Source organism: Nycticebus coucang, chromosome 2, assembly GCF_027406575.1.
Source record: "Nycticebus coucang isolate mNycCou1 chromosome 2, mNycCou1.pri, whole genome shotgun sequence".
In the NCBI taxonomy this organism is placed as follows: domain Eukaryota; kingdom Metazoa; phylum Chordata; class Mammalia; order Primates; family Lorisidae; genus Nycticebus; species Nycticebus coucang.
The window spans coordinates 95,397,913-95,421,978 of record NC_069781.1 but is presented as its reverse complement, the minus strand read 5'-3'; the positions used below and the strand labels follow the sequence as shown (position 1 = coordinate 95,421,978).

At 41.3% G+C, this 24,066-nt stretch overlaps 1 protein-coding gene and 1 non-coding gene across 4 annotated transcripts in view; one reads left to right on the top strand and one right to left on the bottom strand.

Annotated features, from left to right (window-relative positions):
• FRMD3 (FERM domain containing 3) overlaps window positions 1–24,066 on the top strand; it is a 293,188-nt gene that overhangs the window by 18,850 nt on the left and 250,272 nt on the right. The window lies entirely within an intron of this gene.
• Window positions 9,393–9,468, bottom strand: LOC128580285 (small nucleolar RNA SNORD74). Its single transcript, XR_008378585.1, has one exon. It is a non-coding gene; the product is annotated as a small nucleolar RNA SNORD74 (small nucleolar RNA).

The window sequence follows — 24,066 nt, the reverse complement described above, 5'->3', positions numbered from 1 at the left end:
ACCACAACATCCAACAACCTGCTCTTGAGGAGTGGTTACTTATTGACAGCAGCTATTCAGTTCAGTGATTTCTTTCAGCGTAGCGTAGACAGACCTAGTGACACCAGGTCTTCCTTCTCATTCTTAAGCACTTGCTAATATCAAGTCTTTTGGGGTCATGGCTACTGCTCCTGCTACTATTCTAATGCATTGAACTTTTAAAAGAAAATTGAGCCTGCTAAAGATCTTGTTTTATTTTAAACCTAGCTCATGCTGGGAAAAAAAATTATTCTAAACGAGGCAAAGAATGTAAGTGAACTCAAGATGGTAAAATCAGTGAGTATTATACCTGGCACATTTTTCGGGTTTGGTGTTCTCATTGCTTTCACACATATTTATCAGGTGTCTACTCTGTCTTAGGCACCACTGGAGATGCCGGGGATACAGCTGTGAACAGAACACACTGGGATTTCTGCCCCAATGGAGCTTCTGTTTTCCTGGAGGGAAACAAATGAACAAAAATAAGTAAAATGCAGAGTATGTGTGTTGCTGGTAAATGATTTGGATAAAAAGTAGAGGAGGGGGCGTGGTGGGAGAAGGGGAGTCAGGATTGATTCCAGTTTTTTTTTGAGACAGAGTCTCACTTTGTTGCCCTGAGTAGAGTGCTATGGCGCCACAGTTCACAGCAACCTCAAACTCTTAGGCTCAAGTGATCCTCTTGTCTCAGGCTCCTGAGTGCCTTAAAGAAGGCTGATCTTGAACTCCTGAGCTCAAGCAATCCACCTGCCTCAGCCTCCCAGAGTGCTAGGATTACAGGTGTGAGCCATCTCGCCTGGCCTTTGATTCCAGTTTTAAATGAAGTGCTCAAGGAAGACCTCCCTAGGAAGGTGACATTAGAACAGGGGCTGGCTGACCTTTTCTAGAAAGGGTCTGTACTATATATTTTAGAGTTGGCTGGTCAGCTACTCAATAACTCTTGTAGTGCAAAAGCAGCCGTAGAAAGTACGTAAAGGAACAAACATGGCTGTGTGGTCATAAAACTTTATTTACAGGGTAAATAAAACTGGCTTTGGGTGGGGGCTGCAGTTTTCCGATCCCGAAATAGAATAAAAACATGAAAGAGGTGAGAAATGAGGCTTTGTGGTGTCTGAGGGAAGAGCAGTTCAAGTAGAAGGCACAGTCAGTATGAAGGCCCTGAGGTGGTTCGTGGCTGCCATTAAATGAAGCCCAGGAAACTGAGTGAACAGGCAGAGTAGAATGAGATGAGGTTGGAGAGATGATAGATGCTAATCCCATGGGGGTTTGCAAGCTAATGTCAACTCAATGCATATTTCTTAAGAATATTTAAGAGAATAATCTATGAACTGCTTTTTATGCAACTGAAGTATAACGTGCATCCAGAAAAGAATGTAAAATTGTAAGCGCACAGCATGGTGCATTTTAACAAAGTGAACACTCTTGGCGACAGCACCCAGATCCAGAAACACAATGCGCCTCCACTCCAGAAGCTCTTGCTGTGCCGGCTTGCAGGCTCTGCTCCCTGAGAGTGACCACCGTCCTGGCATCTGACATCAAAGGCTACTTTTCCCTTTGAACTTTACATAGTTTTACATAGAAGGTATTATACAGAAGAGACTCCTTTGTCTTCTTGTGCTGGACATTGTGTTTGTGAGTTTTATCTTTGTTGCTTGTAGTGGTGATTCTTTAGCTCTCACAGATGTGTGGGAGTTTCTTCTGTGAACTGTATCATGATCACAGCCCACATAACTGCTGGTGGTCCCATAAGATTCTACTGGAGCTGAACAGTTCTACTGTCTAGTGCAGGGGTCCTCAAACTGCGGCCCGCAGGCCCCCACATGAGGCGGTGTGATTTTATTTGTTCCCGTTTTGTTTTTTTACTTCAAAATAAGATATGTGCTGTGTGCGTAGGAATTTGTTCATAGGTTTTTTTTTTTAAACTATAGTCCAGCTCTCCAGTGGTCTGAGGGACAGTGAACTGGCCCCCTGTTTAAAAAGTTTGGGAACGCCTGGTCTAGTGACATTGTAGCTGTTCTAACATATGATGACATGGTGTAAATAAACCTATTGTATTGCTGGTCATGTAAAAGTCTAGCACATATAATTATGTATAATAAATGAATGCGTTACTGGTTTGTATATTTACTATACTATACTTTCACCATTATTTTAGAGTATACTTCTATTTATATAAAAATGTTAACTGTAAAACAGCCTCAGGCAGACTGTTCAGGAGGCGTTTCAGAAGAAGGCAGTGTTATCATAAGAGATGACAGCTCCCTGCATGTCATTGCCCTGGAAAACCTGGCAGTGGGACAAGCTGTGGAGGTGGAAGACGGTGATACTGATGATCTGGACCCTGTGTGAACCTAGGCTAGTGTGTGTGTCTTAGTTTTTAACAAAAAAGTTTAAAAAGTAAGAAAGAAATAACAAATTTAAGAGTGGAAAAAAGATCATGGACTATAGATATAAAGAAAGAGAATATGGCTCAGTGAGTAGGGCGCCGGCCCCATATGCCGAGGGTGGCGGGTTCAAACCCAGCCCCGGCCAAACTGCAACAAAAAAATAGCCGGGCGTTGTGGCGGGCGCCTGTAGTCCCAGCTGCTTGGGAGGCTGAGGCAGGAGAATCGCGTAAGGCCAAGAGTTAGAGGTTGCTGTGAGCCGTGTGACGCCACGGCACTCTACCCGAGGGCGGTACAGTGAGACTCTGTCTCTACAAAAAAAAAAAAAAAAAGAAAGAGAATATTTTTGTACAGCTGTATAATCATGTTATAAGCTAATTATTATTATAAGAGTCAAAAGTTAAAAAAACTGAAAGGTTTACACAGTCGAAACATTATAACAAGCTAAGGTTAATTTATTATTGAATAATGAGAAAATTTAAAGACAAATTTAGTGTAGCCTAAGTGTATAGTGTTTATTGTACAGTGTTTATAAAGTCTATATAGGGATGTCCAACCTGTGGCCTGTGGGCTGCATGCAGATAATTTGAGGACTGTTTTGTTTATATGTGGTGTAGGATATTAAGAAAAGTATGCACAGACCTTATTTTTTGCTCGTCAGTTTTTGTTAGTGTTTGTGTATTCAATGTGTGGCCCAAGACCGCTCTTAGCCTTTCAATGCGTAGCAGAAAAGAATGTCTTAGGTCTTCACATTCCCTCACTGCCTCACCAGCCCTGCAAGCTCCATTCATGGTAAGTACCCTCTGAGTGTATCTTTTAAAAAATCTTTTATGCCATATTTTGACTGTACCTTTTCTATGTTTAGATGCTTAGATATGTAAGTGTTTACCTTTGTGTTATAGTTGGCTACAGTATTCAGTACAGTCACAGGCTATACAAGTCTCTATTCTGGGAGTAATAGACTATCCATCTAGGTTTAAGTGTACTCTATGATATTTACATGACAATGAAATTGCCTAGTGATGCATTTCTCAGAAATTATCACTACTGATAAGCAATGTATGACTGAATTCCATAAATTAGGGTTTTTTTTAAACTGTTGATAGTTGGCCATTACAAATTACTTTGCTAGCTTTAACTTAAAAAATAATAATAATAAGCACTTCGATATACAGAGCCAGCCATAGTTAGAGGCTTTTGGAGTTTTGGGAAAATAGACGCAAAAGTATGAGAACAACCAACCCAGCCAGGGATAAGTCTTCCTAGTGAGTCTCAAGAGTTCAGAGCCGACCGGCGCTGCAGCTGCCCACAGGCCCTCTCATCAAGAGTCCGTGTGGTTTGCACAAGTTGTCACTGGGGGATTCCATTGTCCCCTTTCCATTCCTCTAGCAAATGTCTGTCTGTTTCAGAATGAGCTTCTAGGTGGGGGAGCCTCTGGGCTCTCCAGAGCTCTTCCACAGCCAAGGTCTGCAGGATCATGGAGAACTTTCATTCCCTCGATCTGTAAATTGGCCATGTAGAAAAACTGAGCTAGGGTCACAGCACTTTCCCCTCAGCTCCTAGGCAGCTCAAGATGGAGTCTATGCAGAGAAGGGACATTTGTGGCAGCACCAGGAGCAGACGGTGTCCTGATGATTTTGAAGCTGACCTTGTTGAGAACACGGCTCTTGTGCTGAACCTGCAGACCAGGTGCAATGTGCAGCTGTAGAGTCATGAGGTGGAAATCTGATCACTTTGTTAGGAGGACCTTGGTGGCTCTCCCTTTTCTCCTCTCTCAGGCCACCTGTCCCATTGCCCCTCTGCGCAGTGCCCCACCCCCAGCTGTAAATCATTTTCTTAGTAAACAAAGTAGCCCTGCTGCCAATCTGGTGGCTTCAGCACTTGGCTAATCTTAGAACTCCCTTGAGTCAACAGCCGGGGCTTAAGCCTTTGTTGTCCTTCTTGAGCGCTTTGCAATTTGACCGGAAGGGGAAGGTCCCCCTGGTGGATTCATTCTAAGTTGAGGAGCCCAAAGAGGACAAGTAGATAAACAGAGAAAATTAGGAGGCTGGAAAGAACAAGAGAGAAAGCAGCTTTCCAAATGAGCAGCTCTGAGCTTTCTCACCTATTCGCAGCTTTATTCTGCATTTTATAGCCTTTCCCAAGACAGTGCATAGTTCTAGATTATTCCATCACTTGTATGTGAATCTTTGCAAGATACCTCTTTCATGGTGCATTACTGTAGGAGGGGCACTCTTCTTTTCCTGTGTGGAAGAAATTCTCATGCCTGGCACAGAATAGATACATGGAAATTGTTTGTCAAAAGAGCAAATAAAGAAAGTATGTCTTTAGCTTTCTGTGCAACTCTATCATCCCATTATTCTGGAGCCCCCTGAATCCAATGTTTCTTTTTGTTTCACTCTAGCTGATCCAATCTGAGCACCAAACATCTTCCAGAAAATGTCCTGTTATTCATTCATTTCATTCATTTATTGAATACCTACTGTACAGGGAACTGTGAGAGGATCTTGGGATGCAGAGCTGAACAACGGAAACTCACAGAGCTTATGGAGAGGCTGAGAATAAGCAAGCACTCATACAAACAAAACTCATGGTAGGCAGTGATGGATTCTATGTAGAAAGACAAAGTTAGGTAAGGGGGATTAGAGAGAGAAGAGGTAGGGAAGAGGGACATTCTTTATAGGCTGGTCTGGGAAGATTTCTCAGATAAGGTGAGCGGAGACTTCAGGAAGTGGGGAGAGCACCCTGAGTGGGTGTCTGGGAGAAGAGTATTTCAGAAAGAGAGCATGTGTGACAGTCTGGAGGCAGAGAGGAGCTTGGTGAGTGTGGGCAACATGAGGGAGGAGTAGAGGGCTTGGGAAGAAGACCAGAGAGGTGGTTCTGGACAGCTCTGGGGGTCTGTAGGCCACTTGAAGTACTTTGGAGGGTTTTGGTAGGAATAACACGGTCACACCTGTGCTTTTAAAGATGATCACTCACTTGCTATTTTGAGAATAGGCCCTGTGGAGACAGGAGCAAATGCAGGGAGACCTGTTAGGAGTTGCGAGATGTGCCCTTGCCTGGTGAGGAGTTTTAGAACTCTCAAGGCCACCAGAAGGTCCCTTGGTCGTTTGGGATGCTCTCCTTTCGTGTGAATTTCAAGCTCAAGAGAGCAACACAGGCTTGGCTTTGGAGAGGGAGCTTGCAAAGACCAGGCCCTTTTCCTGAGCCCCAGAATTTCTTCCTCTCCAAGGGCTATTTCCATGGAGAAGTTACAGACCACTCCGGGGCAATGTGAGCTGCACTCAGTGCACACCACCCCAAATTCCTCCTCCTGCCTCATTGCCTGCCAGGGCGGCCCCTTTCCCTGGGGAGCCAGAGAGTTTCAGCTAGTGTTAATTACACAGGGCCTTAAGAAGCTGTCTAGTGTGACCCTTTCCTTCCTGCCTGAATGAGGTGAGCCTTTTCTGTCTTTGATTTCAACTGAGGTGCTGCTCCCCTTAGACTTCTCTGGATTTGAACCCATTTGGTCTCCTTATTTGGGGACTTGGTGGAGCTGTGGTCTTGGGGAATTGGCCATTCTGGTCCTTATGTCCGGTTGACAGTGCTTCATCACTGCCATTGGGATTCTGTCCTGGTTATCATTGCTGCGTAACAAATGACCACACACTTACTGGCTTAGAAAAAGATCCTATTGACAAGTTCTGTAGGCCAGAAATCTGGCCAGGCGTGGCAGGGCTCTATGCTCAGGATGTCACTGGGCAGCACTCCAGTGTCAACTGGGCTGAGCTTTTATCTGGAAGCCCAGGGGAAGAGTCTGGTTCCAAGGTCATTCAGGTTGCTGGTAGAATCCAGTTTTTTGCATTGTAAAATTGAAGTCTCCAGTTTCTTACTGGCTACTGGCCAGGATTCGCTTTTAGCTTCTAGAGGTCAACACATTCCTTATTATGTGGCTCCTCCACCTTCAAGCCAGCAGGTTTGAATCTCTCTTCTACCGTCAACTGGGGAACACTCTCTGCTTTCGCGGGCTGTTTTGTATTTGTGCCACCTAGATAATCCAGGCTAATCTCCTGATCTGACAGTTTTGCCATAGAACATAGTGTGATAACTGTGCCATGTAACAGCATAATCATGGCAGTGCCATCTCACTTACAACTTCTCAGGCTTGGGGCAGGACATCATTAGGAGACCATTTTAGAAATCCTGTCTACCCTGACAGCCAGGAGCAGTTGCAGACCTGGCCTCATGAATGGTTTGCTTTGGTAATTACTATGGTGTGCTTTTATTTCAGGACCTGAGTTCCTTGTTTTTCAAAGAGGCAGTTGGCATTTTGAAGACACTTGGTGTCCCAGAACCCAGCACAACCATCAGAAATCAATGTTTAGTGTTTTTGCCTGACTTGGAATGGTAGGAAACCAAGGAAGTGATGGCCTGTTATATCATTATATGATCATTAAAGTGTCTCATGAAAGCTAAAGTTACAAGAGATGTTGAAGACATTTCTATGATTTGATTTGAAGTCTCCTGTATCATAAAATTGGAGGCCACCCTCACTGTCTCTGTGTATCCACTTATCCCCACCACAGCCAACTTTCTGGTACTGTACACGATGTGTTTGCCACCTCTTCTGGAACACCGTGATCTCTTCCATACTTTGGCAGGCCTGTTTATTAAAATCTTCTTCCTTCTCTTGAGCCCACGTTAGTTTCTTTCTGACTTTCACCCAGTGTACCCATTTATGGTCGATAGCCACACCAAATGTCTCTCTGTTTTGTAAAATAAAATATGGTTATTCAGATATTTAGAGGCAGATATCAAGTCTCAGATATCAAGTCTTTCTTCTCCAAACTATATTCCAGGTTTGCCAGGCACCTGGCACAGCAACTTCACCTCTGATACAGGAATCCACCTGTGGAGGCTCCATCAGGAGTAGGCACCTTCTCTGCTATACTCACTGCTGAATTTCCAGCTTCTAGCAGGATGCTGGGTACACAGTGGGGACCAATAGGTATTATTTATTGACTGGGATGTGCTGTCCTTTTAGAACCGAAGTCTAAGTGGCCCATGCTTAGCTGTTTGCATGTTCTCCCCAATTGATCTTGCCCAGTTTTGTGACCCAACCCAGGTCTCTACCTACAAACAGTTAATGTTTTTTTTCTGTTTAATCTGTCCCAGAACAAGGCATATACATAGGTAAATAAAACAAATTCATGATTCAGACACTTGAGAGAAGTTGCTTCCACAAGTAACAAATTCTGGTGCTTGACTGAAATTGTACCTCATTTAGAGCTACCGTGGAAAGCAGGAGGCAAATTCATTACAGAGAAGAAAGGGTATAAAACTGCGAGTTGGTTTTCCTCTTCCCTCTCTACCCAAGTGCGTGGAGTCAATCAGATGCATATCTCAAGGTGGGCACTGGCTGCAGGGATGAAAATGAAGCCCACTAAGAAGAAATTCCTCCCCAGAATGAATACGAGATGCATTGACCTTGCTGCCTGTTACACAGCAATCACCTTGTTACCAACAGTCAGCAAATAGGGGTGTTCCGGGTGGGTATTTGCTGTAATAGTCTAACATTATGGTTTGGTTTAAAATGCATAGTTTGTGGGACCACACCTGTGGTGCATATTACAAGGGTACATGTGACGTTTACTAAATGTAAAATGTAAATGTCTAAACATAATAACTAAGAAAATGCCAGGAAGGCTATGTTAACCAGTGTGATGAAAATATGTCAAATGGTCTATAAAACCAGTGTATTGTGCCCCATGATTGCATTAATGTACACAGCTATGATTTAATAATAAATAAAAAAATGAAATGTAAAAAAATATTAAAAAAATAAAATGCATAGTTTTTAATAATGTAATTGTCAACATATTTGTATCATTTTTCTATGGGAAAATGTAGGTAATTATATCTAAATTACAAGTATATCCACGGCCTAGTAGCTCAGCTCTATAGTCTGAATGTATTATAATGCTCCCGTGAAAGGATATTACACATTTATAAAAATTTTAGGGTGTAGCCCTGCTCTCTGAAAAATTAATGGGGAACCTTATATGTATAAGAAATAGTCTTACCTCATCTCTATAACATTCATCTTTCTTCCTTCCAACAGATGTTTACACATTCCTGTGATCTGTAAAGAAGTACCGTAATTTGGGGTCTAGCTTTCAAGGAACAATCTCTCATAGTATCATATAAGATCTGTAGAAAAGCAATTACAGAAGACTATTGTTTATTGTCTTTAACATTGCTTGATAAACATAAGAACAACTAGATAAGTTTGCCACAACTTTGATTTGGATGTGCTGTGTTCGACATATATAATGCAAAGTCATTTTTAAAATAGAGCTCATCATTCTAGGTGGGGAATTTTAGTTCATTCTTTGTTATCTCCCACAATAATGTGCCTGATAACTAACTGGCAGATGATTATAAAGCATTGAACCGTAAGTTATAAAGTGTTAGAGGGAAGCTAACTCCAATTTTCCACTCTTTCCCTCACCTCCAAGCTCGTATTTTGCTGTCTCTAGATATTTGCATGTAATTAGAGTCCAAGGAATGGATTAATTTTGCAGCCTTTTTAACCAATTACATTGACTAATTAATTGACTCTGTCATTCAGCAAACATGCGTTGGGCCTCCACTGTGTTTAGATCACAGTCCTAGAGATGAAGAGAAGAAAAAGCTCCGTAAGAGATAGAGGGACCGTACCTTTAACGAGTCTACCAGTGGTTCTCAAAGTGTGGTCATACCCTGACATTGACATTGTGTGTGTCTGTGTGCACACATGCCCATGCACTGTATTCAGGCTGATAGTCTGGCATATGCCAGAGTAGGAAATAGATATTCAGGATGACTAATAGACTTTATTTTATTTTATTTTTATTTTTATTGTTTTTTGCAGTTTTTGGCTGGGGCCGGGTTTGAACCCACCACCACTGGTGTATGGGGCCAGTGCCCCACTCCTTTGAGCCACAGGCGCTGCCCCAACTTTATTTTATTTTATTTTTTTCATCAGAGGGGTGGGCATTCATCAATACTCTTCAATGTCCCTACTAACATAGGTTTAATCAGAGGCTAATGGGCTTTATTTTTTAGAGTAGTTTTAGGTATGCAGAAAAATTGTGCAGAAAGTACAAAGAGTTCCCTCTATCCCTCACCTCTACCCTGCCCCGTTCTCCCCTGTTATTGACATCTTGCATTAATGTGGTACATTTGTTGGGCTTGATGAACTATTGTAAATACATTGTGTACTAAAGTTTATAGTTTACACCAGGCTTCACTCTTGGTATTGTGCACTTCTACAAGTTTTGACAAATGCACAGGTCAGGTGTCCACAATTACACCCCCGCGTCATACAAAATAGTTTCTTGCCATGCTCTGCTTAATCCTCCTTCTCTCCTCACTAACCCCTGAAAACCCTTGATCTCTTTATTGACTCTGCAGTTTTGCCTTTTCTGGAATGTCACATAGATAGACTCACCTTTTCAGACTGACTTCTTTCTTTTAGCTTTATACATTTAAGGTTCCTCCGTGTCCTCTTGTGGCTTGGTAGCTCATTTCTTTTCATTGCTGAATAATATTCCATCATTTGGAGACACCACACAGTTCGTGTGACCATTTACCTATTGAAGAACAACTTTGTTGCTTCCAGGTTTTGATAATCACAAATAAAGCTTTTACGAACATTCAGTGTAGGTTTAAAATACCTTATGTAGGTGTAAGTTTTCAGCTCATTTGGGTAAATACCAAGAGCACACTATTGCTGGGTCATATGTTTAGCTTTGTAAGAACTCGCCAACCCATCTTGCATTTGTACCAGTGATGAATGAAAGTGACTTTTGCACCGTATTCTCACCAGCATTTGGTGATGTCAGTGTTCTGGATTTTAGCCCAAAGGGTGTATGGTGGTATCTTCTTGTAGGATAATTTTTGGTACTGCGGGATAATTTTTAAAGGCAACCAAGGCACTTGAGCATCATAAATGCCCTGCACGGGGAAGCAGGGAGTGGAAGCTGGTAAAGAGCATACTGCTCTGGGCCCACATGTTTCAGGAAATACTTATCTTCATGATCATTTTTACTCATTAAGTTGCATGTTTTTACAAGAGACAGAAACGGTGACAGCTTTTGAGGCCCCCTCATCAGCTTCTTATTCAGAGAGAGTTCTCTTTTTGACACCATTTCCTTCACAGTTCCTCAGTTTAAAGAACTGGCCCTGTTGGAGTTTTCATCTTACTGTCAGTGGGATGAGTTTGCAGCTGAATGGCTCTCAGGGGGAAAGCACCTTCCTCTCTAGTCTCATTTTGGACAGTACCTCACCCAGAATTTTGTTTACTTAGACAATGTCATGGCATTTCTAAGTCAGCTCTGCTCTGACACCCTGACAGGTCAGTATTGGTGACAGCAGTGAGTATCAGCTTCACCAGCTTGGCCTGTTTCAGTAAAATTTTTGCATCTTGGTGAAAAAAACCAAAGACCCAATACAAGGATATGAACACGCTAGAGGTAACATACTCATTTTTTACATCATGTCTCATTTCAAAAGTCTGAAGAACTAATATGGTAGATCTATTGTAAAGCTTTTCTTTATCTCACAGATATTTCTCTCCAGTGTTGCTTTGCTTTTCTTAGTTTTATCCCATTAACATTACTGATAACGTTAGTTGGGAGAGGCTTCTGGAGTCTTATCTAAGAGCTCTTTTGCTTGGTAAATACAACATTTTTTCTTTGATTATATATATGTGTGTGTGTATTTGGGGGAGGAGCGGCTTTGATGGTAGATATTGAAAGGATATTCTAGGTCAGGATTGTCCAATAAAACTTTCCATAATGATGGAAATCTTCTGTGCTGTCCAATATGGTAGCCATTAGACACCTGTGTCTCTTGATCATTTGAAGTGGCTAGTGCTACTGAGGAACTATATTTTTCATTTTATCTCATTTCAATTAATTGAAATAGCCTCTTGTAGCTAGTGGCTGACAAATGTAGGTGAGCACATGAAGTATTTATCAAGTGTTCATTCTTTCTTTTGGCAGAATGAGAGAGATTTTAGGGAAGGTGGAAGTAAATTAAATTTGAAAAACTTTTGTTCTATTATCTTTCATCATGGAATTTGAGATGATTACCTAAAAATGTTTCTTGATTTGATTTTCTGTTGAGTTTGTCCAATATCATTTTTAAGACGTTTGTAAGTAATACCTGGGGGGTTTAAGGAATGTGAAAATTCAGTCTTTCCATTGGTGTGCTCTATCACCTGGGACAAAGGAGGGGAGAATTCTTTTTTTTTTTTTATTCTTTTTTTTTTAGAGACAGAGTCTCACTTTACCGCCCTTGCTAGGGTGCCATGACATCACACGGCTCACAGCAACCTCCAGCTTTTGGGCTTACGCGATTCTCTTGCCTCAGCCTCCCGAGCAGCTGGGGCTACAGGCGCCTGCCACAATGCCCGGCTATTTTTTGGTTGCAGTTTGGCCGAGGCCGGGTCCGAACCCGCCACCCTCCGTATATGGGGCCGGCGCCCTACTCACTGAGCCACAGGCGCCACCCAGGAGGGGAGAATTCTTTGCCTTGGTTTCCAGGTATGCTGAGGGGCATGGAGAGTACCCTGCTATCTAGTTTCTGGTAGATTTGATTTGGGTGGTGCCATTGAGTGAATGGCCTTTTTTCCTGGAGAGTTCTGATTTGGAAACCAGAGAAGTTAGGTGACTTAGTCAGGTGTATTAGTCAGGATGGTTATGCTGTGACAACAAATTCACCCTGAAGTCTCAGGGTCTTAACACCCCAAAGGCTCATCTGAGATGTAGTTGGGCTGTTCTCCATGCTGTCACTCAGCTGTCCTGGCTATTTCTGTTTTGTGCCTTCATCATCAAACACCAAGATCCCTACAGAGAGAAACAGAGAGAGTGGGGGATTGCACACTAGCCCATTTAGATCCAGAAATGACACAGTCTCTTCTGCTTACACCCCTTCGATTGTGCCTGACACATGCCCTGCCAATTACAAGGGGGCTGAGGAATGTGCAGGACCCTGTGGGTATTTGGTAAGTCATAAATATCTTTCTATACTAAATCCTTAGCACTTACAGAATCTAAACACTTTAGAATGCTTTAGGAATTTTAAACTATTTCTTTTTAAGTCACTTAGGTATAATTTAAGAGGTTGTACAAAAAATGTTTTATTTCCAGGCTTTAGTCCTGTGTTGGAATGTAATCAGATACTCTATTTCTCAGTAATTTTCACTTCTATTTAATTTCTAACATTTGCTTGTACAATGCTAATTTGCCTTGAGTTCTTTGGGCACAGGTGGTCATAAATAAAAAAAGGTTATGGTAACCATTTTTAGTTTACATCTTTTCGGGATGTGAACTGAAATACAAATGGAAAGAGCGGCATGCATGATTCCCTCAAACGTGTACTGAACTTGGGCATTGCTATGACATTTTATAAACACACTGATTTGTTTATTTTTAGTTTTGTTAAACTTTTATACAGCAGCCCCTGGAGGAACAAGAGTCTTCATTCATAATAACCAGCGTTAAAGTGGCAAACAGTGAAAACACCCAGTGTTTCTTAAATCTCCTCTTTCCTCAGCTATCGTTTTTTTTCCTGCTATCAAAGAGAACTTGTACAGATGTGCTTGCTGTTATTATACCCCACATTTCTCTGTCATGGAAATCCCCGGGACATTTGTCAAAATGCAGATCACCTGTTTTCAGTGAATATGAGGCGAACTCCTTGGTGATCCTTAACATTGGGATGATTTGGGAACTTTATTTTACTTCAAGGTAACCAAGTTGTTTTATCAGGTGGGGAATAGGATTCTTGTCACCTGAATAAGGTTAATGACAAAATACCAGCTAATGTCCTTGATAAGGAACAGTTGATGAAGTGGGGTTGTAAGTGTCTCATCAGCTTCCCAGACTTTGCTCATCCCTCTACCATTTTTACAAAAAAATTTTTTTTGTCACAGTCACATGATATTTGTACAGTGAGTTATTTAATAGTATCTTTCAATTCCATAAAGAAACTTATTTTAATTGGAAATATTATGGTGTGACATCAGTGTTTTACCATTAAACAAATTTGCATATCATTTGTAATAATTTTAAGTGCTCATTGTAGAGGAAGAATGTGGTGTAAAATAATTAATTATGCCAGTGTAAGACGATTTTGTGCTTATAAAGTACCAGTCTGTGAATTTGTTGACTGAACTGTGCCATGTAAGCTTGAGACAGGCAAACCTGCCTGCCAATATTGAAGCATTTACGTTCCATTTACACCCATCATTACCCTTAATCAAAGCAGAACATTTTTGGTAATGGTAACAAATACTCAGACTTGATAATAACTGATCATTACAACTGTAATTTGTGAGTTATTCATTTGTTAGCCCCTGGTTTTAACTAGATGTCCCCATTTTTGTGTTTATTTATAGTGACCGCTTAAAAATGTACTGTTTCAAACATACAACCTAAGGTTTTGTTTTTTTGATCTTTTTTAAGGGCCATGTCTGTTCACCATGATTTTTTTTTTATTAAATCATAACTGTGTACATTGATATGATCATGGGGCAGCATACACTCGCTTCATAGACCAATTGACACATTTTCATCACAATGGTTAACATAGCCTTCCTGGCATTATCTCAGTTACTGTGCCAAGACATTTACATTCTACATTTACCAAGTTTCGCAAATACCCCTGTAAGATGCACCACAGGTGTGATCCCACCGATCCCCCTCCCTCTACCTACCACCCCCTCCCTTTCCCACTTCCCCCTATTGTTAGGTTGTAACTGGGTTATAGCTTTCATGTGAAAGCCCCAAATTAGTTTCAGGTAAGATGCTCACTGTGCTTATCACTAAGTACATAGACATGAATGCCTGGATGTGGGATATTTTCCATGTTCTGTGAGGTAAATTTGAATGTCTGCTTTGTTGGTATTTTTGACAGTTTGAAATATGTCATAATTCCAGGCTACCTGATAGCTGTATCCTTTCTATCTTCTTGTATTTCCCATCAGTCTAACATCCTCCCTTGGCCCTACTCCCTCCTCAGTTCCTACGGATTATAACAAAATTCCTTGAAAGATGATTTCTCTTCTCCTGTGCTTTATTAACCTACTCCAGTCAGGCCTGTGTCCTCTTACCAAGGACACCAACACCTTCCATTTATTCAATGCAGTGGTCAATGCTTGGATCTCATCTTACAGACCCAAGGGCAGGTGAGGACACAGATGGCCACTCTCTCCTCTTGGAAGCTTGCTCTTTCTTAGCTTCTGGGACCCTCCCCACTGTCTGGATTTCCCCTGACTCTCGCTCTCTGCTTTCCAGTTTCTTTGCCTCCTTCTCCCTCATCCCTGCTGCCCTTTACATTGGGCTCAGATAAGGACAGGGTGATAAAAACAAAGATAAATGTAGAGAGATGTTTTGCAGCACAGTTTATATCAGTAACCACTTGGAAACAATAGGAGAATGGTTAAATAAATCATGAAATGTCCATAGAGTGGAAGATTATGGAACTGGTAAAACATTTTCTGAGAAAAAGTGATGACATTGGAAATGTCATTTATGATTTTTTAAATAAAACAAAAATAGGATGTACAACTGTGTGTATAGAATGATACAATTTTGCAAAAGATCATACACAAATCTACGCACCACACACAACAAATAAATGTGTAGACAAATGACTGGTATAAATAGATGACAATTTTAAGAGATGTTAACTGTTTAAAAAAATAGTTAACTATTTAAAAAAATTTAAAAAGAAGGAAAGTGTGTTACTATTATAAAGAAAATAATTTTTTAAAAAGAAAAAAAGCAAAATGTACAAAGATCTGAGGAAATCCATCATCAGAATGGGTAGATTTCTAGGGAAGAGTATGGCAGGGAGTCAGATGGGTAAACATCCCAGATTTTCATGAATCTTGTCTTTTGATTAAAAAAAGATTCAAGCCAGCATGAATTCCATCCAAGTATATTATGCACATTTTTGTTCTAATGTTAGAGGAAAAATATATGTGGAAAAACTTCATGTGATTTTCACCATTTCCACTATTTTAGAATATTTTTCTCCATTTCATTAATGGAAGTAATTGAAAAGTACTATACCATACACTCTGTAGAGCATTGAGAATGATTAAATAAATTCCTCTTGTCCAGTCTCCCACTTGTACATGTTATTATTTTTTTTATTATTAAATCATACCTGTGTACATTAATGCGATCATGGGGCACCATACATTGGTTTTATAGACCGTTTGACACATTTTCATCACACTGGTTAACATAGCCTTCCTGGCATTTTCTTAGTTATTGTGTTAAGACATTTACATTCTACATTTACTAAGTTTCACATATACCCTTGTAAGATGCACCGCAGGTGTAATCCCACCAATCACCCTCCCTCTGGCCCCCTCCTCCCTCTCTCTCCTCCCTTTCCCCTTTCCCCCTATTCTTAGGTTATAACTGGGTTATATCTTTCCTGTGAAAGCCATAAATTAGTTTCATAATAGGGCTGAGTACATTGGATACTTTTTCTTCCATTCTTGAGATACTTTACTAAAAAGAATATGTTCCAGCTCCATCCATGTAAACATGAAAGAGGTAAAGTCTCCATCTTTCTTTAAGGCTGCATAGTATTCCATGGTGTACATATACCACAATTTATTTTATTTATTTATTTATTTATTTATTATTGTTGGGGATTTATTGAGGGTACAATAAGACAGGTTACACTGGTTATACCACAATTTATTAATCTATTCGTGGATCGATGGACACTTGGGGTTTTTCCATGTCTTAGCAATTATGAATTGGGCTGCAATAAACATTCTGGTACAAATATCTTGGTTATAATGTGATTTTTGGTCTTCTGGGTATATGCCTAGTAGAGGAATTATAGGATTGAATGGCAGATCTATTTTTAGATCTCTAAGTGTTCTCCAAACATCTTTCCAAAAGGAATGTATTAATTTGCATTCCCACCAGCAGTGTAGAAGTGTTCCCTTTTCTCCACATCCACGCCAACATCTCTGGTCTTGGGATTTTGTGATATGGGCTAATCTTACTGGAGTTAGATGATATCTCAAAGTAGTTTTGATTTGCATTTCTCTGATGATTAAAGATGATGAGCATTTTTTCATATGTCTGTAGGCCATGCACCTGTCTTCTTCAGAGAAGTTTCTCTTCAAGTCCCTTGCCCAGCCTGCGATGGGATCACTTGTTCTTTTCTTGCTAATACGTTTGAGTTCTCTGTGGATTCTGGTTATTAAACCTTTGTCAGAGACATAACCTGAAAATATCTTCTCCCATTCTGAGGGCTGTCTGCTTGCTTTACTTACTGTGCTCTTGGCTGTGCAGAAGCTTTTTAGTTTGATCAGGTCCCAGTAGTGTATTTTTGAAGCTGCTCAATTGCCTGGGGAGTCCTCCTCATAAAATACTTGCCCAGACCGATTTCTTCAAGGGTTTTCCCTGCACTCTCTTCTAGTATTTTTATAGTTTCATGTCTTAAGTTTAAATCTTTAATCCAGTGAGAGTCTATCTTAGTTAATGGTGAAAGGTGTGGGACCAGCTTCAGTCTTCTACAGGTTGCCAGCCAGTTCACCCAGCACCATTTGCTAAACAGGGAATCTTTTCCCCACTGAATGTTTTTAATTGGCTTGTCAAAGATCAAATAATGGTAAGTAGCTGGATTCATTTCTTGGTTCTCTATTCTGTTCCAGACATCTACTTCTCTGTTTTTGTGCCAATACCATGCTGTTTTGATCACTATCGATTTATAGTATAGTCCGAGGTCTGCTAGCATTATTCCTCCTGCTTTGTTTTTATTTCTGTGTAATGTCTTGGCTATTCAAGGTTTTTTCTGATTCCACATAAAATGAAGTATGATTTTCTCAAGATCTTTAAAGTATGACAGTGGAGTTTAATAGGGATTGCATTAAAATTATATATTGCTTTGAGTAGTATGGACATTTTAACAATGCTGATTTTTCCCAGCCATGTGCATGGTATGTTTTTCCATTTGTTAACATTTTAAGCTATTTCTTTTCTTAGAGTTTCATAGTTCTCTTTATAGAGATCTTTCACATCCTTTATTAGATAAACTCCCAAATATTTCATCTTCTTTGGCACTACTGTGAATGGAATAGAGTCCTTAACTGTTTTTTCAGCTTGACTATTGTTGGTATATATAAAGGCTACCAATTTATGAATGTTGATTTTGTAACCTGAGATGCTGCTATATGCCTTGATCACTTCTAAGAGTTTTGTAGTAGAATCCCTGGTGTTTTCCAGATATACAATCATATCGTCTGTGAAGAGTGAAAATTTGATCTCTTCCCATCCTATATGGGTACCCTTGATCTCCTTTTCTTCCCTAATTGCAGTGGCTAAAACTTCCATTACAATGTTAAAGAGCAGTGGAGACAATGGGCAGCCTTGTCTGGTTCCTGATCTGAGTGGAAATAATTTCAATTTAACTCCATTCAATATGATATTGGCTGTGGCTTTGCTGTAGATGGTCTCTATCAGTTTAAGAAATGTCCCTTCTATACCAATATTCTTAAGTGTTCTGATCATGAAGGGATGCTGGATATTATCAAAAGCTTTCTCTGCATCAATTGAGAGAATCATATGGTCTTTGTTTTTTAATTTGTTTATGTTCTGAATTATACTTATAGATTTACAGATATTGAACCAGCCTTGAGACCCTGGGATAAAACCGACTTGGTCATGATGTATTATTTGTTTGATGTGTTGCTGGACTGTGTTTGTTAGGATCTTGTTGAATATTTTTGCATCTGTATTCATTAGTGATATTGGTCTATAATTTTCTTTTCTTGTTGGGTCTTTTCCTGGTTTGGGGATCAGGGTGATGTTTGCTTCATAGAACACGTTGGGTAGTCTTCCTTCTTTCTACATTTTGGAACAGGTTGAGAATATAGGTACTAGGTCCTCTTTAAAGGTTTGGTAGAATTGTGACGTGAAGCCATCTGGTCACGGGCTTTTCTTTTTAGGGAGATTTCGTATGGTTGATGCTATTTCAGAACTTGATATGGGCCTGTTCAACATTTCCACTTGATTCTGGCTAAGTTTTGGAAGGTGACGTGATTCCAAGTATTGGTTAATTTCCTTCAGATTTTCACATTTCTGGGAATAAAGTTTCTTGTAATATTCATTAAGGATTTTTTGGATTTCTGAGGAGTCTGTTGTTATTTCATCTTTGTCGTTTCTGATTGATGAGATTAGAGATTTTATTCTTTTTTTCCTGGTTAGGTTAGCCAAAGGTTTATCTATTTTGTTGACCTTTCAAAAAACCAACTTTTTGATTTATTGATCTGTTGTATTATTCTTTTATTTTCAATTTCATTTAATTCTGCTCTTATTTTGGTTATTTCTTTTTTCTACTGGGTTTGAGGTTGGAATGTACTTTCTATTCCAGTTGCTTGAGATGTCCCATTAAGTTGTTAACTTCCTCTCTTTCCATTGTCTTGATGAAGGCTTGCAGTGCTATAAATTTCCCTCTTAGCACTGCCTTTGTGGTATCCCAGAGGTTCTGATAATTCGTGTCTTCATTGTCGTTTTGTTCCAAAATCTTGGCAATTTCCTTCTTAATCTCATCTCTGACCCAGCTATCATTCAGCATAAGGTTATTTAACTTTCATGTTTTTGTATGAGTATGCAGATTTCTGTTGTTACTGAGTTCAACACTTATTCCATGGTGGTCTGGGGAGATGCAAGGAATAATTTCTTTTCATTTAAATTTACTGAGGTTAGACTTGTGACCTAAGATGTGATCAATTTTGGAGTATGTTCCGTGGGCTGATGAGAAGTATGTGTATTCAGTTTTGTTGGGATGAAATGTTCTGTAGATGTCTGCTAAACCCAAATGTTGGATGGTTAGGTTTAAATCTAAAATTTCTTTGCTCAGCTTCTTATTGGAGGATTGATCCAACACTGCCAAAGGAGTGTTGAAATCTCCAACTATTATGAAGCTGGAGGGAATCAAGTTGCTCACGTCAGTTAGAGTTTCTCTTATAAATTGAGGCGCATTCTGGTTGGGTGCAAAAATATTAATAATTGAAATCTCATCATATTGAGTATTACCCTTAACAAATATGAAGTGACCATTCTTATCCTTCCTTTCTTTTGTTGGTTTAAAGCCTATTGTATCTGCAAACAAGATTGCAACACCTTTTTTCTGATTACCATTTGCCTGAAATATGGATGACCATCCTTTCACCCTGAGTCTATATTTGTCTTTTAAAGTAAGATGAGACTCTTGTATGCACAAAATATCTGTCCTGAGTTTTTGTATCCAGTCAGCTAACCTGTGCCTCTGTAGAGGACAGTTTATGCCATTCACATTAATGGAGAATATTGACAAGTCTTGTAAAATTTTGGGTATCAATTTTTTCAAATGTCCAGTGGACATTTTTAATCCTTTCACCACTGTGGAAGTTGGAGTTTGATCAAAAGTATCTGAGTGAGTTTACTTTTGTTGTAGAGGATTGGGCTGGTCATTATGGAGGATAGGTCTGAGAATATCCTGAAGAGGTGGTTTGGTTATGGCAAATTTCTTCAACATATGAATGTCATTAAAGTATTTAATTTCTCCATCATAAATGAAACTCAATTTAGGTGGATACAGGATCTGGGGTTGAAAGTTATTTTGCTTTAGGAGATTAAAAGTCGATGACCACCCTCTTCTGGCTTGAAAAGTTTCATCAGAGAGATCTGCAGTCATTCTAATATTCTTCCCTTTGTAGGTATTGGATTTCTTACAACTGGCTGCTTTGAGAATTTTCTCCTTCATATTAACTTTAGTGACGTTAATTATGATATGCCTGGGGGATGTCTTATTGGGATTGAGTCGTGCTGGGGTTCTGAAACTGTCTGCTATCTGAAGTTCAGAATCTCTTGGCTTGTGTGGAAAATTCTCTTTTATAATTTCATGGAGAAGGGCCTCTGTGCCTAGCGAGGCCATTTTATCACTTTCAGGGACTCCAATGAGGCGGATATTAGCCTTCTTTGAATTATCCCAGAGCTCTCTGAGAGGATGATCCATTTTTGCTCTCCATTTGTCTTCCTCTTTGAGAGTTTGGTAGCGTTCAAAGGCTTTGTCTTCAATGTCAGAAATTATTTCTTCTGCTTGCTTCACTCTGTTATTGAGGGATTCTACTGTATTTTTCAGATCTTTGAGGGCTGCAAATTCTTGATTCAGGGAATCAAAATCTTTGGTGGTTTTGTCTTTAAATTCGTTAAAATCTTGTGACAACTTTTGAATTTCTCCTCGAATTTCTAATTCCAACTTTTGAATAGCTCCTCGAATTTCTAATTCCAAATTTTCCTCCATTTTATTAATCTTGTTTGCAATCCAAATTCTGAATTCAATTTCTGATCTCTCGGCCAGCTGTTTATGAATGGGATCTTCAGTTACATCTGCCATATCTTTCCTGGGGGGTGGGGGGGAGTTGATCTATTTTGGTTATTCATGTTACCAGAGTTTTTCTGCTGATTCCACCCCATGATTGTTTTTCACCATTTGATTTTTCCCCTGGAGCTTTGTCAAGGACCTGTACAGTGGTATGGCTTGAGAAATTGGGGACCTATTTGGTGTGGTGGGGCTAAGTGGTTCTGTCTTGTTTTCAGCTGGTCTCTGTTCGACCTTAGTCAAACAGTTACTCTGGGTTGAAGTCTCAGCTGTGAAGTACCAGCAATTAAGTCACCCTGCCCCCCACAGGCAACAATTGGAAAAGGAAAATCAAACCTTCCTACAACCACACACCCAGGGCACCGCCTGAATAGTCCTCGGGCGATTGGCTCAGTTCAAAAGGTCCAAATCAATTGTGTCAGTCAGCACCCGTCTCAGGTGGGAGCGTTTAAAAGGTCTCTGGCAACTGGATCGCAGGGGTCTTGTGACAACTCTGATATGGCTTGCTCCAGTGCTCCATGGAGTCAGGAGGACCCACCCAGCAGATGGATCAGTCTGGGAAGGTTGATGCCTCTTTCCCCACCTTGCACCTCTGTCACACCTAGTTACTGATAGTCCTGCAGGGCTTTGACCCAGTTGCCTGTAGCGAATAGATACTCCAGGGTTTTGCACCTGCTTGAATCACAAGGAAATCTGTTTGTGCTCAGCCAGGCCACTGCGCTCTGCCTCTATCTAGCAGGAGGAGGTTAGGCCTGACAACCTTGGGCGCTTGATGGAGGCTGGGGGGTGTTCACTCAGTTCCAGCCCCGTCCCTGATTAATGTTACTGACAGAACAGAACAGAACAACTTTGCGGGAATTTGTTTCTGTCCGTGCTAAATTCCCCTGTAGAAGAGAAGCTGTTTTGAGTTCCCAGAGCCTGCGCCTCAGGCCCTGTCTTTGCTCCTGTAGGTTTGTATTCGGTTACCTGTCAGTTCTAGCCTCCTGTCTTCCTTTGTCTATGGGCTGATGATCCCCTGAGGGCCAGGTGCCTCTTAGGCTCAGTAAAGAGGTCCTCTGGGTCAGCCCCGCCCTGGGAACTTTCCGGCTCTGCTCATGCATTTCTAGTCCCTATGCTCCACCCAGGCAGTACTGCCTCAGGGAAACCCTTTTCTCACGGGGCCTGTGTTTCTGTCCCAGATCTGTTCCGTGGTGGTTGCCACCTGAGTAGATGCCTGGCCTCCTCTGGTTGCCCAGGGAGACAGGGGGTGAGGTCTCGGAATATCTGGGAGTGAGCTCTATTGTTGGTAAAAGACGGCTGCTGCTCTGGACCTCGGGGTACTGCCGGTCCAGTGTGGTTCCCTCTCAGCCGACCATCATCTCCTCACTCCCATGCCCCAGAGTCAGCACTGACCAGCTGCAGTTTAGGTCCTGTCCACACCCCTCGAGAAATCACCCAAGAATCTGGACTCCTGGGGGACAGGCCTCCAGACCTCAGAGTGAGAGTGGAGGGGAGTGCTGGGATCTCAGAGTTGAAGGTAGAGTTACAGTTTTATGTCTGGCAGGAGAACACCGTGGCACCCCTAGTAGGGGAGGTAGGTCCAGTTTTTAGAGGGTCTCTCCCGTGGAGTGTAGTGGGAGGACCTTTGAACACTGCTTGTTTGTTTGTGGGGCACGCCAATCTGTTCTTATGGGGGAGGGGACTCTTGTCCGCTTGGTGATGGATTTTGTACCTTTTCTTTGTATTCTTAGGATCGCAGCTTGCCTCAGCGGGGTTGATGTGCGTTCTTCAACCTTCTCTCTTGGTGCAGCTCAAATCCATCAGGTTACTTGCTAAATTTCTGTCCTTTTACTTTCCTTCTGGACGGGAGCCTCTGTGGAAAGCTGGCTTCAGTCAGCCATCTTGTGTCTGCCTCCCACTTGTACATGTTAATAGTGAGGCGGGGTGGGGTTTGGGAGGTGGCTGCAGACTTTCCCAGATCCCCCTGCTCCACCTGTTGACTTTAATGTGTATTTCATTGTAGGTGCAGACATCACCTGGGTTCTTCTTCTAGGGAGGCTAGGAAAGTGGCTGTTTGGTTATCCAGCCTCTGTTGTGGAAATGACAGGGAGAAAGGACTTGGACTTGGTTTTTGGGTCACTGCGAGATAAGCTTAGGATACAAGACAATTTATGCAGCAATATTATGAATTAGCTGTGCTGGTGGGAAGCGTCATCACAGCCAGAGTCTCAAAAGGGAGACCAGGGCCTGTAGACAGGATGGAGGCAGGGGGAAAGCGGGGCTGCAGGGACTTTTGAAGATTCCTGGAAGAAAGTGGCTTGAGCAGGGCATTAAAGGATTGAGAGGATTGAGTAAGATCTGCCATTCCCAAAGTCTGTTCCTTCAGATGTTTAGGAATAATTCAGGTGTTCTATGAATAATAAGCTTAAGAATTGCTGCCTTTCATATCCTGTCTTGGAAATTTACAAGTTACATTAGCATCTTAATGGCTCTGAGAAGTCTTGAAGTGAAAACAAAGGAACCTATTTGATTATCAACCACTCAACCATGTTAGGGTCAGAATTTCTCCACAGTATTTGACTACTGGGATCTCTTCATGCATATCAGCTGATCCTATGGAACCACTGTTTCATGGAATACATTTTGGGGAGCACCATGTTATCTGGAGAGTCGAAGATGGTAGGGATGAGAGGATTGTACAGCTCACCTATTTCTCTGGGTAACAATATGGCCAGTGCGATTCCCGCCTTGTTGATTTCCTGGACTTGGGGCTGGGGCACAAATCCAAGAATAAAAGATGTTGACCTCCTCACTCCCTGAGCTTGTGGAGGTGCTAGAAGTTGGGGGGCAGCAACCTCCCTGCAGGTCTTACTGAAAAGTACCAGTTCAGAAAAGTGGCCCCACCACTAGCACACCCCTAGTGATCTCTCTGCCCTGCCAACTCCTGGGGCTACAAGGAGATGGTCAAAGAAAGGGGTGGGGAGGAGTGTGTGTGTGTGTGTATGTGTGTGTGTGTGTGTGTGTGTGAGAGAGAGAGAGAGAGAGAGAGTTTGGCACCTTTTTGGAGAGGCTAGTAGTCATGAAGTGTGGGAGAACTGGTGGATTATCTTCTCTAAAATCAAGGGCGGCTTCTACAGGGATCACTTATAAAGCTGGGAATGTCTGCAGGAAGAGAGACTGGTGTTCATTTTCCTGAGGACTTCTCTTTACCCCTGGCTTTGCTGTCCCACCTCTGTGCTCCCTGAGAAAGGGAGAAGGGAAC